Source organism: Oreochromis aureus, linkage group 17, assembly GCF_013358895.1.
Source record: "Oreochromis aureus strain Israel breed Guangdong linkage group 17, ZZ_aureus, whole genome shotgun sequence".
Classification (NCBI taxonomy): domain Eukaryota; kingdom Metazoa; phylum Chordata; class Actinopteri; order Cichliformes; family Cichlidae; genus Oreochromis; species Oreochromis aureus.
Genome location: NC_052958.1, coordinates 10124379 through 10139354, shown reverse-complemented (window position 1 = coordinate 10139354; position 14976 = coordinate 10124379). Strand labels below are relative to the sequence as shown.

The following is a 14976-nucleotide window of genomic DNA, read 5'->3' as shown; positions in this document are numbered from 1 at the left end:
TTTTGTCTCATTGGTCCACAGAATATTTTCACAAAAGTCTTGGGGATCATCAAGAAGTATTTTAGCAAATATGAGATCGGCCTTTGTGTTCTTTTTGATCAGAATTGTCTTCTCTTCAGCTACCTCTCCTCCTTCAGAATTACAGCATCCACTTCTGGCCCATTTTTTTCTTATAATTTTGTTGTACTTTGCTTTGTTTAAACATTAAGTGAATTAACACAAAGCCAAAACTGGGAGCTAGCCAGAAGCTGGAAAAAAAAGTACACAAACAGTACCAGACCCGCAGTGCTGAAGGAAATCTGCCTCTTTTAATAATAAAGTTACTTATGCCCTTTTTTCATATTAAATCTATATGTGCCTTTTCCCATCACCAGGATCTCCTCAACACCAGCAACCCAAGTCTATAGCTCAGTGTTTCAGTCCTTAGGAAGTTTTTAGTTACATTTTTTTTTCCCTCTGCCAGAAGAATCTTAAACAGGTCTTTTGGATGCACATGTCCTTGCATACGATCGTGAAATCGTATAACTAAATATTCCACTCTTGAACTGGTTCCAGGTGTGCACACAGTCTCCAGCCTTTACTTTTAATTTGAGGTCTTACAAAATACTGAACCTGGTTCTTCCAGCTAAATTGTGTCAGTTTCAGTGATTGCATTGCCTTGTTGCAGACAGGGCAATGTTGCATTGATATCATACTGCATCTCTTCTGGGATTTCTTCTTCCAGGCCCTGTTCCCATTTTATTTGTTTACATATAAAGTCGAATGTTCTCTAGAGTCCATCAAACTACAGTACATAGTAGACACAACTCTGGGAACTGCCTATGATAAGATAATGCACATGTCTTTATAATAGGATGTATTTTATCCTCATTTGTCTTGTATCTGTATCTGTAAATATCTAAAGAAATCCTGGTTTGTAAGATCATGTGTGATTTTCATATCTTGAAAACTCTGCGTTTGACCCTTTTTAGTAAGTGTACACATGGTGGTAATACCTTTTCCCACAAACTGTTTAAAGCTGGCGTCAAACATCCCCGGTTTGAATTCATCATCATGGGTGATCCATCTTAGAAGTCCAAGTCCTTATCATAATTACAACTGCTTTATAACTGAGTACCATTTATCTAAAGTAAACATTATTATTGGAGGCTTTATAGTCTCGGGCCTCAGTCTCACCAGTACTGGTATGGATCTGTTTTTTTAATGGCTTGAGTATCTTTCCTCAAAGCAACATCAGTAATATAACACTAATCAGAATCAGAATCAGCATACTTTATTAATCGCTAGGGAAATTATGTAGGTTACAGTTGCTCCTGTACCTTAATATGAACAAAAACAGACTTAACTATTTAACAATACAATATGTTAAGGTATAAGGAATAGCACGATATATACAAATCACCAAATAATAAATATCCAGGTTTGGCAGATGTGATTAAAAATAAAAAAACTGACAGCAACATTACCGAGTAAGAAAGAGTGTGTGCAAAAAGGATGTAACTATTGCAGTGTTTACAGTGTATTAGATGGAGAAGTTGTACAGGGAGATGGCCACAGGCAGGAATGATTTCCTGTGTTGTTCAGTAGTGCTTTTTGGTAATCTCAGTCTCTCACTGAACGTGCTCCTGTGACCGACCAGCATGCCATGGAGTGGTTGGGAGGTATTATCCAACATTGTCTTTATCTTGGACAACATTCACCTCTCCGACACCACGTTAAGAGAGTCCAGCTCCATACCCACAACATTACTGGCCGTGCGGATCGGTTTTTTGTGTCTGTATAGACATACAGACTCAGACTCAACATATAGACATACATAGTAGTCAAGTTGATGTAGTTGAGCTTGAAAATATATATTCGGAAGTACCATCCATCCATTTTCTTTCTATTATCCGGGGCGGGGTCATGGGGTTTGCAGCCTAAGCAGAGAAGCCCAAACCTCCCTATCCCCAGCCACCTCCTCTAGCCACCGTCGACCTCTGAGATGCTCCCCATGTAATCTCTCCAGAGTGTCTATGGTCTGCCCCGAGGCCTCTTCCCGGTCAGACATGCCCAGAACATCTCACCCAGGCTCAGAAGTACCATTAGATCTTTATTTTTAAGTAGTTGTAGTATAGTGTGACAGATCCTAGGTCTCTTTCTATCCCATATACATCCAGAAATGAGTTTATCCCATCTATGGAATTGAATTGGTGTTATATCTGCTGGCACTGATTAAAATAGGCATAGTAACAAATAACTAGAAATAAATTAACAAACAAAGAAACAATAGTAGATGTGGCATATATTCAGCTTTATTACAGTTAATTCTAACATTTAATCCCAAAGGGTGGTTAAACCATCATTCAAAGTCTTTTCTTATGTTGGTATCAATATAGTCATGATTGCTTTGGTATAGTTTTAACAGATTTTTTTTTTTTTTAGTTACATTCAGATATTTGAGAGCTTTATCTTCTTTTGATCTGTTAAAGGGCTGGGTACTTGCTAAATGTATCTAATATTTGGATCAACCGAGTACAGGGGTAAAGAAATCATAACATTGTCTATGAATGAGCTTATGGTGTGTATTTGATTGTATTCCAGTTATGTTTACTTTGCTGGATCATTTGGGTAAGTTGTTCAATATACAGAGGAAACAGCGTAGGACTGAGACAACAGGCCCATCTAATCCCCTCTCCACTACAAAGCTCTTTATAAAAAGATCCTTTGACTTTTATGCTGGCTGTGGGTTTGTTACAGAGAGACCCAATGCACTGAAATGATTTTATATTGCCTGCTTTCAAGCATAGAGACACAGGAATATCGACTAAAGATGGTTCGCATCATGTTGACACCTACCCCAGCCTTCCAAAGGCCACAATTACTTCAGGCTGGAGAGATGATCTTCATGAGATGTAATGAATTGGTGAAGTGCAATTATTGGTGCAGAAAAGAACAACAACAAAAACTCAGTGGATGCTTGTTCCTGGACTTCAAGCAGAGCAGTGGCCTTTTACTGCAAGCTCTTATTTTGGGGGGCAAAAATGCCCCCCAAAATAATATAAAAGATCATCATCACCCGGCATTTCCCACAAGGGAGCCTACGGTCAGTAATAAAGCTCAATCAAAGTGAATCTTCTGTCTTCATATAGTTTCTATAACTGATTGCATACCGAATCTTGGGACTGATAAAGCACTACATGTCTGACATAGACTGGACAAAAAGGACTTGTATTGTGGATAATCTATTATTTCGGATGACTGTCCAAATGAACGTGGTTTATAATGAAGAGTTGTGTATTTCTAAAATTTTAGAAAGTAATATTTTACTTGTGTTGAAACATCATGTTGTATTTAAAGAAATTGCCTTTTGGAAATAGAGTTCAATCACCCAATCCTCAGTGGAAGCTTTCAAACTAAAGTCTTAAAAATACACCTTGAGCCCACTATTGTTCAGGATGAGAGTTGTATGGAGGTTCACCCGAATCCTTGTTTCAAACAAATGTGTTGATGAATAGTAGATGAGCTTCAGTTTATATCCTGGTCAAGCTATAAGAGCTGTCGTCGAGTACACTGTGAAGACTCATATGTGTAGGTGCCTGCTTGACTCCTTACTTAGTTAAGCAAGCACCCACAGATGCAGAGTCTCGGCTTTCCAGTATTCTCTCCACTGTCCTATCAAAATAAAGACTAAAAAGTTCAAAAAACATATTAACATATGCAACAATCGTAATATGAGGTATAGACACAAGTGATTTAGGTGTATCACATTTAATATGCATTTAAAAATGCATTTCTGTAGTGATTTTTAAATTCTTCCTTTTGTTTTTCCCTCTACTGCATCGTCATCAGCATGAAATGATGCTCGCTTACTTGTTAATGTGGACAGGATGGAAACTTTCATGCAGAAAACAACAGACCAGGCATCACAACAGAGGCTGGTAAAAAACATTAGAAGGAAGCTAAGCTTTCTTTCATTCCATTAGTTCCATACAAATGCAAATATTACATCTTTCTAGTGCATTTATCCAGTGACGAAAATTCTCAAAGCACCAACAGCTCATTTATAAGTATTTGGTCCACGGGACAGTTTTACTCAAAATCCATTATGTCCATGAATTAGGACATGGCCACCTTAATTTGGGTCATCCAGAACACCCATTTACAGTAACGTGCGATATTAGCGCACAAACTTAACTTAAATTCAGTGCACAGGAACAAAATCTACATTTTAATACACTATCCAAATGCAAATTATTATTTTTAGCATCAAAACTTGTCCTGACACTCAAATGAACCACATCTGTAACAAACTGTGTCTCCAAAAGCTCCCACAGCCACTTTGCTATATGTTCTTGTGGACTTTGAGATGTATTTTCAGGTTGGATTTCTGAGCAAACGTCTTGTGACATGTTACACACCTGTGAGGCTTCTCTCCTGTGCGCGTAAACATGTGTTCCTTCAGTCCTGTACAACTACTGAACATTTTGTCGCACTGTGAGCAAGGCTAGGGCCTCTCTCCCGTGTAGGACTGCCGATGTTGCATCAAGCTGTATGTGGTAGGGAAGAGATTTTTGCAGAATTCACAGATTTGGCCGTTCCCCCGCGTGACAGCACGAATGCACCAGCGAGGCTCTTGAACTACAAAAGGACCTACTGCATGTGCTGCACAGGTATGGCCTCTCTTGCCCGTGCATCCTGAGGTGGATGGTGAAAGGATAACTCTGTGTGAATTTTCTGTGTACGGACACTCGCCTGTGTGAATGCGCACGTGAGACTTCAAGACTGAGTTCGTCAGGAACTTCTAATCGCAGTGCGGACAGTGATGCGGCCTCTTTCCACGGTGACACAGAAGATGAACTTTATGTGAGGAGTGGCTATAAAATCTTTCATCACAAAGATGGCAAGCAATGGGCGGGACTCCAGGATTGGTGTGAATAAGAACATGACAATTAAGGTCTTTATGCTGCCTATATGCCTTGTTGCAATAAGGACATTTGACTGGCGGGACTGTCGATCGAGGACGCTGAAGATATCTACCTATTCGGAACCATGATAACAGGGTTCTTGCTGATCGGAGCTGGCTTGGCCCTGGCTTATCGGAGAATTAAGAAAGCGGAACCGGCTGTTCAAACCCCCCAAAGCTGCCCGCTGGGATTGAAACGATGGGACGAGGCGCGACTTCTCAGAATGGGCTCACTGAGTGCAGCATGGTTAAGATCTTGGAGAAGCTTACGGCTGCAGTGAATACTCAGAATAAGACCTCTGAGCGTACATTGGATTACATCAAGGAAAAGTCCACTCAGAACAACACCTCTGAGCGGAAGTTGGATTACATCTTGGAGCAGCTGACCGCGGTCGTGAGGTCTCAGAATCTGCTCTTTGAGCACAAGAATGACAAGACCACGGAGCGCAAGTTTGATAACATCATGGAGAAACTCGCGGCTCTCCAACGGGAGATTGAGAGACCAGTGTCGGAGTGTTAAAGAACAGCTTTGAAATTCTCATGAGCTGTTGCAAAAGAAAAATCACCATCATAATGCGGCTACCCCTTCGGTGCCAGCTGTGGACTCAAGGCTGGAGCTGAACAAAAACTCCCTGATAACGACTGTGTTTAGTCTGTTCCTTCCCATTCCATGCAAGGCCACCTGGGTTGGCTGGAAGACTGTTTACTTAGCCTGGCAGGCCGAAGGACACTGTCTCAGCTGAACTATGGACATGCATACACATACATATACTGATACTGATAAGCACTCACTGATACATCACCCCCCCTACCCCGGATCCAACGCCTGCTCCAACGCTTACCTCCCACCCGGTGTGGACACCGGATCAGCTGGAGGCGCAATCACAGATTGCAGCGGTCCCAGATCAGCTGTACACACTGGAACACTTTCCCATGTTGCTTGTCTGTGTTTACTGTGTTTATGTTGTGTGGATATCTGTGCATTCCTGTATTATCCTTTTGTGTTACACATTTCGATGTTTTTTTTCCTTGCTACCTAGCCTGACCTGTCTCCCCAATGTGATGTTTGTGTATTGTATGTACGATCGGCAAGGTCTGTCATCTCGGTTGTGGACAAAAGAACTGCAACTGACAAATAAAGGCTATCTCATCTCTCATCATCATCATCAATGGCTTAACTGAAGAGTGAGTCAAATCATGGTATTTCAGTCTGGCTGAAGATGGAAAAGTCTTGCCACAGTCCGAACAGACGTGTTTATTTGCATTGTTCTCGCTGAATGGAGAAGACTCGATGGTGCTCTCTTCAGCAAACTTCTCGATTCCCCAGAAATCCAGATTTTCCATTAAGCTCTGTGAATACTGGAATGACTGGAAGGCTACTTCACCAGCTGTCCCTGTTGACAAAAGAAGAAAGACTTAGCCTTTAATACTCAGTATAAATTTCAAATTTCTCACACCCCCTCCCTCAATCCCACTTTAATAAGCCAATCATCAAAAACAATTAATCAACTGGGGTGAAAAGTATCAAATGAAAAACATTATTGGGTAGAAGTATGTAAAATGACCAGTGCCTTCAGAACATGGAGGACAGCCCAGCGGTGACAGTTCACACTTCTCTGGATTAGTCTCTTCACCTTTTATTTAACTTATCAATACTACACTGATAAGTTCTACCATTTTCCTGCTGCGTCGTCTTGTTTTCCGACACATCTTGTGCCGTGTCCATACTGTTTGCCATCTGTACCTACCACTTGTATTTTTTGATAGATGTGGAGTGCAGAGGTCACTGACGTTTGTTGTGATGTGAGCATGGAGAGGATAGTGTCTGATGTGAAGGTGAAGTTACCTGAGAAAAATGTTGATTTTAATGAAAAGGTGAAAGTTCATGCATAGACTGTTGACATTATGTTAAAGGGGATCTATTATTCTCATTTCCAGCTCCATGTTTTCATTCATAGATTATACTAACCAAACACTAAGTATAAAAAGCTACTTACTTTTGGATAACTTCTGCTGCTGCTTTTGATGCTGCAAAAGTCGCTTCAGATCCTCTAGATTAGGGACAAACTTCTCAGGCTTGTAGTCCAGAGGATCCAATACAAACATGGAAGACACCTGGAAAGGAAGAACGGACTTCCTTAAATCGCAAACCCACCATTTCTTCCTCCAAGACCACTATTTAATTTGTGGATCTATATTTATTAGTGGACATGCTGGTAGAAGGAATGAAAATGTAGTACAATTTATCGATTGTGAATAAAAAGAACTTTTTAAATTCCTCCATTTGTTTTTTTTTTTTTTAACTAACTGAACAGCATTTGCCAATCAACGGAATTAAAGTTCACCTCTTTTCCTCTTTTTCATTACCCCGCAGCATACCTGAGAAACTTGGCACTGGGCACAACTCTTCCAGTCGATAGAAGAACTCCCAACGACTGATCTCGAAGTAGCATTTGAATGAGATCCACGAACGGTGACTTTGAAATCTCCACCTCTTCATCTTGTTACTCTCACAAAGCCAAAAGGTATATTTACATACAATAAACAGTAATATCAGCATCTAAATTTGACAGCAAAATCACTTTTATAGTGCAAAACATGTCAAACTAAGACGCTTATTACACTGCATCTTACTTCTGCATCCACGTGGTTTGTTGTATTCTGCTGGAAACTGTCACCATCATTCATCTTCTTCAGTATTTCAAGAATGAGCTGAAAGACATAAATTGGTACATTTATACTGAGTCTTTACTTTACCCAGTACTGGTGACTCACTGGCCTGCTCGCCCTGCAGCTGAACTATAGTCAAAATTAAATACACACTGGCCTGTGACCTTAAACTGATTAACTGATTGTGCTTCCTGAAGTTACCAACAAGCTGCTGTAGGTTTGCCTTGAAGGATTAATTTAGACCTTTTCAAGGCTAAATAAATGAATTAAATGCATTTTTTTTGGTTTGGTCCTTCTTCATTCTGACCAAATGCTGTAAAATTTACCCAAAGCAATTATAGATGGTGCTAAAAAAAAAGTAATAGTACTTTTTAAGATATAAAAAGAAAAGCCACAGATGCACACAATGAGTTCTGATAACCACAGTCACTCACCTGGGCCCTCAGTCCAAGGATCAGCTGAGTCTTATGTTTGTAGCCCAGAAGGTCTGGGACCATCTCTGACACCAGTGAGATGAATTTGTACAGTTTTCCTACTCCCCTATTTTCTCTCCTGAGCAACCTGCCACATACACGCTGATATCAGCCTGAAAGGCGGAACCTAGAGGTTCAGGGAGGACAGGGGAAGATGGAAATCTGACAAACACCACATTATCACCTTACACCACAATCATCAGCCACGCCACTATACGGCGAGTTCTGCAATAACGAATACTGCGATTTATCACCTTTTTTTTCCGACTGCAAATTATGCCCTCAAAACTAAACTTCGTCAATATGCGTTTTATCCAATAAGATAATGTTTTCTCACTTTAATCATTACGCTGCAAAATGAGACTGTCAAACATAACCAACACTGTCATAAATTCTTGCCATCCGCAGTTAAATGGAATGAACAGTGATAAATCATCGACTCAGTGTTGGGTGATTTTTCAGTTCTGACGATTTAATCCAAGTTTGCTCGGCTAGCGTTATCCTAGGATATCGGTGCACTTGTGCTCTTTTCACTGTATTTCCACAGTATTCTAATTTATTTAATGAAATATTGATATCTGGTGTCCCTGTATTGATACAATATTGCAAATTAACACAATACTGTGGCTGTATTGATATGCCACAAAATTTCACCATGTAGTGGCACAGATTTGTAGAAGCTTCTTCCCACATGTTAAACCACACAGACGCAGCTATACAAACATGTTCCACTTATGGTGCAAGAGCTCAATTGTGACCACACTTTTAAATGTTTATGGACGCTGCAATTGTTACTGTCAGCACAGTCTGTGTGTCAAAAGCTACTTCAGAGTTGCCCTTGTTCATTGCACACAGGCCTCGAGAGAGAATTCAGCCGAGACAGAAATAGTAAGATAAATTCATGAAATAAGAACAATAAAATAAAAATATATATCCTTTTTTATCAAATCACATGAGCAGAACCAGTAATGTTGAAGCTCATTAATACTACAGTTCAAATAAATGCACCCCTTGGACCTGTACCCATCACAAACATCATACCCAAGTCTTGCCTCTTCCTCTGATCTTCTTTGGCCTTCTTAATAATCTTCTTAATCTCCTGGAGTTTGTTTTGAATAAAATCCTCAGTGGTCGCGGATGAGGATTTTTTCACGACAGTTGTTGATGCTGAGTAGGAGGGATTGAGTGGAGATGGCGACCCCTCTGTAGGTGATGCTGTTGAGCGGTGTGGCGAATCGCTGAAATCAACAGTTTTCTGGAGGAGGGTGACTGTATCACTGCCTTCCTCTGCCTGCAACAAATAAGAGCTTGTTATAATTTCATGTACATTTGCACATGAGATATAAAAGAAAATCTTCTTAAACCACCCATCTTTTCAGGTCAACTATTCACTGAAGGCTCGTCCCGCCTCCTCATCAATAAGGGTCTCAGTGGAAGGGTGTATGTGTGTTTGCATATTGCTCAACGCTTTGGTACTAATACGGTACCTTCAAAGATAATCGACATTGCCTCTTCTGCAGACTTGGAATTTAACTCCCATGGGCTCACAAAGTCAGAGAGCCAGCCCATCAAGGAATATATATGGGAAGCAGAAGCAAGGTTGCACAGCTTCTTCTCTTCAGCTGCAGCCTCTTCTTTGTCTTCACAAGCTTGTCTCTTAAAGATTTCCACTTTATCCGACCAGCACTTTCACTCACTCCCAAATTCTTTGCAATTTCCCTCCACAAATTGCTGTCCTTTTCCACGTCTCTATTATGTGTTAAGGACCCATCATAAAGACACGGGCAACGTTGCACCTCTTCACACAATCTCATAACGTCTATTTGGATTTTTGCAGGTTGGGTTAAAGACATCCTCTGAATTTCTGCCTGTAATGAAGACAAAAGAAAGAAAAAGACATTAAACAAACAACCTAAAGGTTTCTCACATGACATCACATGCACATGTCTCAGGAGCTGTGTGCCATTTTGACACAACCACTCCATTCCCCGACTGCCTTTTTAGCTAGCGCACATCTTCTTCACAGAATCCACAGGAATCGTTCTTTCAGTTGAACCATACATTGACTTTTAAAAGTCATTTCTTTAGCTTTGGGCAGAACTGACCAAATTCCTTTTTCTGTCCGGGTTCCTAGAAACAATGATTTTATTTTGGAAAGAATATTTATTATTCCAAAGAGGTCTATTAGGCAAAGTAGTGCAATCACATGCAACACAATGCTTATTTCTGTGAGTTAAAAATTATAACAGAATTTTTATTTTTCGCAAATACACAACAATGGCTGTATCACATCTTAGTGGGTGGGTCGCTGTGCACGTGCAGTTGACAGTCACACGCGCTCCGTCTTCTTTACGTTTTTAAGCGCTAAAAACAAAGCACTGCACTGTATTGCAAGCGATGTACGAATGGCTCTAATTTGCTATGGTGCAAAAGAAATATTCATTTTCTTTGCTTTTCTGACTTTACTACTGTAACGCGCTCATCTTGAGCAATGACACTCCCACCTCGGACATCCGAGGTAAATTGAACGCACCTTTACTGACGTTTATAATATTGTTATTAAAGGACTTACGTTTACATAAAAAACACAAAGAAAAAACAAAACCGGGCTTTTGTTGTGTTTCTCACCTCCATCGTCTTGTATTTAACAAAGTCCACCAGCCATGACAGCGATTCTAACAACAGTGAGGCGTTCGCGGAACCGCATTCCGCCTTTTTCCTGGCTCGGATAAAACGGTTCCGCAAGCTTGTTTGTGATTTCTCGCCACGATAACAAGCGTTAATCCGTTTGTTCATGTAAAACTCATGATCTGGATCGTACAGGTTGGGATAAAGGGCAACCTGCTCAGCCAACTACTTGTCAAAGCCATTCAGAGAGGCCATGTCTCTTTGGTGTGATGGTCCCGTCTAGGAATTTGTTATCACTCTTTCGTCGAGATTTTTCCTCTTTGGGATGAACTCTGGCAGTAGGTTTCTTTTCCGGTTTAAAGCGGCGTCTTTTACCAATCAGCGTTCGACCTGTGCATAGCGTCATCCAAGTCGAGCGACTGCAGGGGAGGACGACAGGCAAGTATTAAAATTTTATTAACGCTTTTAATGTCTTTCTTCATTGTTACCGTCGTTCTCTCATTGTTTGTTTGGTTACTTAATTATTTATTCTTTTTTTTTTAATTTTACGGCATTTTTCTCTTTCCTCTATATGTTTGTGTATTTGTACATATACATACCATATCATACCATAATTTATTTATATAGCACTTTAAAAAACAACACATTGCCGACCAAAGTGCTGTACAGCAGAAATATAAGAAAATACAAGAATTACAAGAATTCTTGTATTATTACAAGCATAATAAATACAATAAATAAATAATAATATTTTTGTCTTAATTCAGGGACGATTCTAGGTTTCAAACTTTTAGGGGGGGCTCAGCTCCCAGTCATAATGTCATGCATGTAGTACTTGTATTTAATATTAATCAAATGTGCTGTCTGCAAATGAAATCATCCCTTTTCAAATTTGCAAACCTCTATTCCATTGGACTATTGAATACATTCTGTCTAAAAATAATTCAGAGTGAATAATCAGAGATTTCAAGCTAATCCACCCGTTTTAGGGTGGAGCCTTTGTTGTCAAACTCGAGGCAAAGGCTCAGTCATTAAAAAAGTCAAAGAACTCCCCAAAAGTTGGTTCTGTTCATCTGGATGTAACGTTTTCTAAATGCTACGTCCAGATGAACAGAATCAACTTTTGGGAATTTACTTACCTGGATGATTGAGCATGCAGCAAGAAGTTAAAGAACTATTTGTGGCAAAGCACATTATTTCAGTCTTCAGTTAACCATATAGAGGCAGTCCTCCAAATCATCATGCACTTAAAGTAGCATTATTCAGTATAGACACTGGAAAATCATAGACAAAGGAAACTAGTAATAGAGTTGTTTTATTACGTTTTTAAACTTAAAATACAAATCGTCTTTTTGTTATGTAGTCTCAGTACAGAACATCATGTATGGTAATTTCAAGAGTGGAGAATAGATTTGTAGTCCATCACATTAATGTTGTGGCAGTCATCGTGTTCAGCCATGTTTAGAATGATATGAATCCTGTAAAATGCTACCATTAATATCAATATGCTCTGTTTATGCTTTGTTTACCAGCATTTTTACAGTGTGCTACTGGAAAGCCCGCAAAACATCCATGAAATACCAAGGCTCAGTGTCTGAGTGTCTAAATGAGTCTCACAGTCCTCCCCCAACCAAAAAAATGACCTCTGACAAGAGCCTAATTCCTGCTATTCAACACTAAAGAAATGTCAACATTCACAAATTATGCCAAATTCCAACCGCTTAGCTATGTCACTAATAAAACCTCTGTAACTTTGTGAAAAACAGAAAAGTCCAATAAGTCGTGCTGATTTCTTTCTTTGTCACAGCAGCTTTTTCTTTATCATGTAGAAAAATAGATAAATATGTAACCACTTTATGCTTAAGATCAAAGTGTAGGCTGTATGTGGCTGGCGATATAAAATGAGTTTGACACCCCTTCTTTACACTGGAACAGTAGGGAATACTGACATTAATGTTCCCTTCCTCCCAGATGGAGATAAAAAGTCATGTGTCTTTGGGGATGAACAATCTCCTCAGTCTGGAGCAGGGAAATGACAGCAGTATTTCTCTGAAACTGCTCCTCTGTCTGGAGATGATGCTGTGGAGTGGGTGTAGTGGATTGTCCATGATTGACAGGAGTCTGCTTAGCACCCGTCACACTGCCACAATTGTCAGTCTATCCAGCTCCATGCCAACAACAAAGCTCGCCTTCCTCTGCATTTTTTCCAGATGTGAAACACTTCTTTATTCTTCCGCCCCCAGACCCCACCCGGACACCCTAAAGTCCACCATTAACTCCTTGGTTTTGCTGCTGTTAAGATGGAATTGTCTGGATTCACACCATTCAACAAAGTCTGCGATTAGTTTTCTGTACTCCTCGTCCTGTCCACTCCTGATACAGCCCACTACTGCAGTAGTGTCAGTGACCTTCTGCTCGTGACAGCACTCCGAGTTGTATATGAAGTCTGATTTGTGCAGGGTGAACAGGAACAGAGAAAGCACAGTCCCCTGCGGCACTCCCACGTTACTGACCATAGTCACCCACCCATACTGAGGTCTGCCCACAGCGAAAAGCAAACAACAGTTTGAAAGCAAACAACTATTCGTAATCACTGATAAATTAGGTTTTTCGTGTCTGGCATTTATGTTTTGGGGTGTGGTATCCAAACTTTTCAGTACCACTGCTGAGGTTTAGCTAGGTTTTGCAGTTTATGCATTATTACAACTGGAAATATAAATGTAAAGACTGACAGCAGACAAGATGAAACTGCACCATCAAACTCTCAGGTGTGGGACTGTGGGCTGTCACCTCTCACTTCCTCTACCGGAGAAGAAGCTGATGCAATTTGAAGTGCCAAGTCATCCAAATTATCAAAGCTGACTGGATACTGGAGGCTTCTTATATTTCCATTTTCCCCTGGGCAGCTCAAGAAGATGGTTTGTAACTAAGGCATCTTATAGGCTGGAAGAAAATTGAGAAAAGTGGTAATAAAAATGTGGTATTGTTTCTTTTTTAATTTCTCAGACAGGTAAGCAAGCGACCGGAGTTTATGCTAGCTGGTAAAGCAGCTTACACATTGGGCATATTGCCAGTCAGTTATGAGGGTAATGCAGACAACAACACACTCAAACCCACACTTATGGCCTATTTAGAACCACCAACTAACATAAAAAGCATGTGTTCTGACTGTGAGAGGAAACTGGAAATCCACAGGCACAGGGAAAAGCTACAAACAACACACACACACACACACACACACACACACACACACACACACACACACACACACACACACACACACACACACACACACACACACACACAAAGGCACAGGCGGTCCTTCATGTGGTGTTACCGAACTGAAATGACTGGTATTATTAAATATGCAGCTGTCAGGTCATCAGCCAGGTCTCCTGCACTGAAACGTCACACTAGTAATCCCTCTTTAAATAACACCAGTCTCTATGAAGCCTTTGATCACTGATCAATCAGCCGTTATGCTGTAATATTTCACACAGATAGGAAAATGTCTGTCACAGTTGACATTTTGCCAGTGTCAAGCTAAAATGGTGAAATTGGACTAAATGAAATTTAAAGTGAGTTTTTGGATCCATGTTGCGGATAGGGTGATGTCAGTATGATACTGAACACTGAAATATGTTCATGTATTGAAATGCAATAAAATAAATAAAGTTGAACCTTTGAATCTTTGTACTTTCCATACAACAGATCTGGAAATTTAAGTTTGAAATGACCAACATGAGTCTTGCTGGACTGAGTTAATATCAAATATCCACAGGTAACCTGTCTTTTCTGTTTGATCCATACTTCTAATCATATTCTTTGTTGTCATTTACTTTTTGTCCTTTCCAGCTTACAGAATGAATTATCTTATATTGGGCAAATTACAAGTGAGTGGTCGGCAAATTCAATGACTCTTTCCTGTTTTTTAAGATAAACCTCACAAATAGGGACATATTCATATTCAACTGAACTAAAATGTCTCTATTTTTCTATATGAAGCATGGCATCGGAGCCGTCCTTTACAGTTTATTCATTCGTCCATTTTCATCCGTGCATCTATCCAAAAGCAACGATTGGACGTGAAGCCAAGCAGTCGTCGTTATTACTGTATCTTCCACTACAATCTCATGTGCAGGTGTACAGCTTTTACCACCAGAGGGAGACACATACCTTTTTATATCACAGCTAAAAGCGGACAAAAGGGGCCTGTAAGAAATTCACTTCCCTAATGGCATTCCTCCCAGGAAACAGAAC

The 14976-nt window shown here is 40.1% G+C and overlaps 1 long non-coding RNA gene across 4 annotated transcripts; it reads right to left on the bottom strand.

The window, feature by feature from the left end:
- Window positions 1–5991: 5991 nt before the first annotated feature.
- LOC116309891 lies at window positions 5992–11080 on the bottom strand. 4 transcript variants are annotated; one of them, XR_004198667.2, is made up of 8 exons: window positions 10717–11079; window positions 9576–9956; window positions 8050–9379; window positions 7580–7657; window positions 7325–7454; window positions 6943–7060; window positions 6694–6791; window positions 5992–6339 (listed from the first exon to the last, which is right to left on the bottom strand). It is a non-coding gene; the product is annotated as an uncharacterized LOC116309891 (long non-coding RNA). The 4 variants fall into 4 exon arrangements; XR_005608885.1 differs by having other exon boundaries at window positions 7325–7657; window positions 8050–8215; window positions 9130–9379; window positions 10717–11073; XR_005608884.1 differs by having other exon boundaries at window positions 7325–7657; window positions 10717–11080.
- Between the last annotated feature and the right edge of the window lie 3896 nt (window positions 11081–14976).